The sequence below is a fragment of the Balaenoptera ricei genome (genome assembly GCF_028023285.1).
Source record: "Balaenoptera ricei isolate mBalRic1 chromosome 7 unlocalized genomic scaffold, mBalRic1.hap2 SUPER_6_unloc_1, whole genome shotgun sequence".
NCBI classification, from domain to species: Eukaryota; Metazoa; Chordata; class Mammalia; order Artiodactyla; family Balaenopteridae; genus Balaenoptera; species Balaenoptera ricei.
This window is the reverse complement of record NW_026777444.1, coordinates 1,235,023-1,239,536: the sequence shown is the minus strand read 5'-3', so window position 1 is coordinate 1,239,536 and position 4,514 is coordinate 1,235,023.

Below are 4,514 nucleotides of genomic sequence, written 5' to 3'. Positions count from 1 at the left end.
TCTGTGACGTGGCTTCTCTCCTGGCCTGGGGGCATGACTGAGCCTGGAGCTTGTGAGCCCAGGGTTGGAAACAAGGCAGGGATGTGGCTGAGCAGGTGAGCAGTGGCCAGAGCTGGAGGGTGGTGGTCACCATATTGGGACCCTGGGACTCACTGGGGTAGATCAGTGGCTGGGCACCGGGGAGGTGGGTGACCTTGGGAGCACACAAGGGACAGTGAGGGTGGGGTCTGCAGCAGTGGAAGGGGTGTGGAGAGAAGGGGGTTGGGGCATATCCAGCCCCGTGGCTGGTCTGCTGTAGGAGGGTAGCCATGGTAAAAATGGAAGCAGCCAGAGATTGCTATTTACAAGAATAACTACAAAGGCTTGACAACCCAGAGAGAGCGCTGAAGAAGTAAATTGAGGGCTGCTGGGGAAACGCTTGGGGCTTCTCATCTTCAAAGCATTTCTGAGACACGAGCTCATGAATCCTCCGCCCAGGGCTCTGAGGGAGACACGGGGAAGAAGGGAGGTGGGGACAACGCGTGGGTGACCTCCACCCAAAGCAGCAGAGCCTGGCGCGTCGCTCACGGGACGCGCGCTCCTCCCCTCCGGCCGGCTCCGCGCGCGCCCTGTGGCTCAGGCCCAGCCTGGTGGAGGCGAGGCTGCGCGGCCTCGGGACAGGCCTCGCCCGCTGCCGGGCCGGGTCACTGCGGGCCGCGAGGACCCCGGTCCCGCCGATAAAGGCAAGCCTAGGCTGCTGGTCGGGGGTCCAGGTAGAGCCCTGGCTGAGGCCCACGGGACTCAACACACGGGCGAGGGCTGATGCGCACACCCCGGGCGGGAGGCGGGTGTGAAGCAGACGAGGCGCCGGGGAGGGAAGGAGGGCGTGGAGGAGCCAGGAGCGTGCGCCCCTACACTTGGACGGGGGGCTGTCTGGGGCTTCGGCCCCACTGCCGGGAATTCTAGGGTCCTACAGCAGGGAGGCTGTGACCACGGCCCCTGGAGGAAGAGACCAAGAGCACGAGTGTCTCGCAGGGTGGCAACGGTGGGGTTTGAACCTGCGTCGCTTTGCCCGAATCCCCTGGCCCCTGGCAGTCCCCACTCATTCCTCCTTTCTACCCAAGGGCCTCTCCTCTGGAGGCCTTCCCGGCTGCCCCAGGGTGTCCCCAGCGGCTGCCCCGACAGCACCCACCACGCTCAGCTGGAAGCGGCTCGCCGCTCGGCGCCCACTGGACGAGGGGCGGGCTTCCCGCTCGCGGGCTCCCCGCCCTGGCAGCAGCCGGGCTCGCCCCCGGTGTCCTGCGGGGTGACCTCCAGGTGGCAAAGCCTCTCCCTGCGTCTCAGGTCCAGAGGAGAAGCGGGGGGTCAGAAGTGGCTGCCCTGCGGCCGAGGGGCTGGGCGGCCCAGGCAGGCGCTCCGACCGATGGTGCGGAGCAAAACCACGCTGTACGCGCAGTGAGGCCTGTCCCCGCCTCGACGGAGCATCCGGGTCCCAGATGCGGGGATGCATCCACGAACGAAACAGGGACGCTGCTGGCAACCTCTGCCCCACGAAACACCGTGCCCAGGCCCAAAGGCATCGCCGCAGTTTCGTGGTTCAGCACGTTCTTCCCCGGCATCCGTGTGGAAGGCTATTTCATCGCCCTCCACAGAAGGCGTATTTGTGTGTGCATATGCTTGAGAGAAATTTACTGCGAAGATACGGGTACGAGGCCAGCTGGCAGCACTTTCCAAGCCAGGAGCCTCTTTGAGCAATCTGCCCTAGAGTTCTTGTTTGCAGTGCTCAAAACCCAGCCGGGTAAGGAATACACAAGCGCAAAATTGCACTTACCCCGGAGCCCCTCACCCCGCAAAGGAAGGGAGGGCCTGGCCTTGGAAGGAGGAAAGGAATGGAGACTTTGCAGGGAAATTTAAGGGTCCTGGGCAATTCATTTGGTCCAGAGCATAGATTGCACATTCAGAAGTGAAAGACAGAAATGCAGTTATTCACAAGGACCTGCTGTATAGCACGGGGAACTATACTCAATATTTTGTAATAACCTATAAAGGAAAAGAATCTGAACAAGAATATATATGGCGAATATCATATATCACTCATGTGTGGAATCTAATTTTTTAAAAAGATGAAACAAATGAACTTGTTTGCAAAACAGAAACAGACTTACAGATACTGAAAACAAACTTACGGTTACTAAAGGGCAAAAGTGGGAGGGAGGGATAAATCAGGAGCTTAGGATGAACATACACCTACTACTATATATAAGATAGATAACCAACAAGGACCTACTGTATAGCATGGGAACTCGACTCAATATTCTGTGATAACCTCTATGAGAAAAGCATCTAAAAAAGAGTGATTATATATATATATATATATATATATATATATGTGTGTGTGTGTGTGTGTATAACTGAATCACTCTGCTGTACACCTGAAACTAACACATTTGTAAATCAACTATACTCCAATAAAATTAAAAATTTTAAAAAAGAATATACATATATGTGTGTGTGTTTGTGTGTATAACTGAATCACTCTCTGTATACCAGAAACTAACATGATATTGTAAATCAACTATACTTCAATTTAAAAAATTAAATTAAAGAAAAAAAGAAATGCAATTGTTCAAGCATGTCTCTTATATTTTCTTTCTAAAAGGCCTTTTCTAGGGCCTTGGTTGTTTTTCCTGCTCAATGAACATAATTCCTACCACCTTCTCATAAGTGATTTTTTTAACTTTAAAATTTTGTTGATCTTGGAATATGTCGGACACGGTAGCGCTAAAAAGAGATGGAGATGGTGAAGGGAATAGCAAAATGTAAAACCGTGAATTGAGAGGCTGTCAAAATGTTCACCAATTCCTTCCCCTCCCTTCCCCCCTTTTTTATTTTTAATTTTTATTGGAGTAGAGTTGATTTACAATGGCGTGTTAGTTTCAGGTGTGCAGCACAGTGATTCAGTTTTATATGTGTGTGTGTGTTCACATATATGTATATACACACACGTATACATATCTATCTATTCTTTTTCAGATTCTGTTCCCATTATAGGTTATGATAAGATACTGAGTATAGTTTCTGTGCTGTACAGTAGGTCCTTGTTGTTTATCTGTTTTATATACAGAAGTATATATCTGTTAATCCCAAACTCCTAATTTATCCCTCCCCCCCTTTTTCTCCTCTTCCTTTTTGCATCAGTTTCTCTTTAAGGCTTGTATGAAGGAGCTTCATGGAAAAAAAAACCCTGGGCAAAAAGCATGCCAAGGGACAAGATAAACTGGGCCCTTGGGATGAAGAAAGAAGGATAAAGATACAGTGACGTGGGCAGAATAGTGACCCCTCCACCCCTCTGCCGCCAAAGACGTCCACGTCCCAATACCTAGAAGTGTGAATGCGTTAGGTTGTACAGCAAAGGGGAATTAAGGTCACTAATCAGTTGACCTTAAGTAGGGAGATTATGCAGGAGGGCCCGACATAATCCCAGTGGTCCTTGAAAGTGGAAGAGGGAGGCCGTAGTGATGCGTGTGAGAAGGGCTCCCCCGCCCCTGACGCCTTGAAGATGGGGCTGGGAGCCAAGGTGTGTGGCTGACCTCTAAAGCTGAAAAAGGCAAAGACGCGGATTCTCCCCTCAGGGCCTCTAGAAGACACCTTGGTTTTAGTCCAGTGAGAGCCATGCGGGACTTGTAACCTAGCGAAGGCCTGAAGCGGGAAGCTGGAGAACGAAAAGGCAGTTCTAGGGGCGGGAAGACACAGGAGCAGTTGAACGGGATTCTTCCCAGAGCCCCACGGGCCTCGGGGCGGGAGGGAGCCTGGGCGCCTGCCCTGGCTGGCCCTTCTCATGCTCAGGACTGTCTGCATAGCGTGTGGGGCTCACGCACAGCGAAAACGCAGGGTCCCTCGTGCAAAGTTAGGAAGACTTCTGAGACAGTGACCGGGCTCTTCTGAGCCTGGGGCCCCGTGTGGCTGCGCAGGTCACAGGCCCACGGAGCCAGCTCTGCTTCTAACTCTCGGGGCCACGCTGTCACTTGGCTGATGGTATTCGGGAGCTTCTCCTTGGGTCCCCGGCTGCTGACAAGCTGTTTGTCCGGTCTCAAGCCACAGCTCCCTTGAATCTCACCCAGTTCTCCCATGGCTGTCCTTTGCCCCAGACTTTAAAGGGAGGATGTGCCCGGCACATATTAACGGAAGCCCCTGTCCGTGCTCCTGCCTGCCTGGCCGCCCTCTGAACTGGTGCCTTCCGCTGTTGCTAAGGACGCTTCCACACCCACAGGTGGGGCCCCACAGATCTGACAGAGCTCAGACTGGAGACAGGAATCATAAGCAGACTTTTCATCTGAAATTGGAGCAAAAGGAATAAACCGCACAGTTCCTAAAGTGCCCATGTTTCTGGCGTTTAGAGTCCCTGTTGACATTCCTCCTGGAAAAACCTATATTCTTGCAGGACCCACATAGATTCACCCACGTGTGAGCCCACGCACCCACCTGCCCGGGCTCCCCGTTCCCGCCTGCCCAGGGTCTGGGGCTCTGTGTTCAGT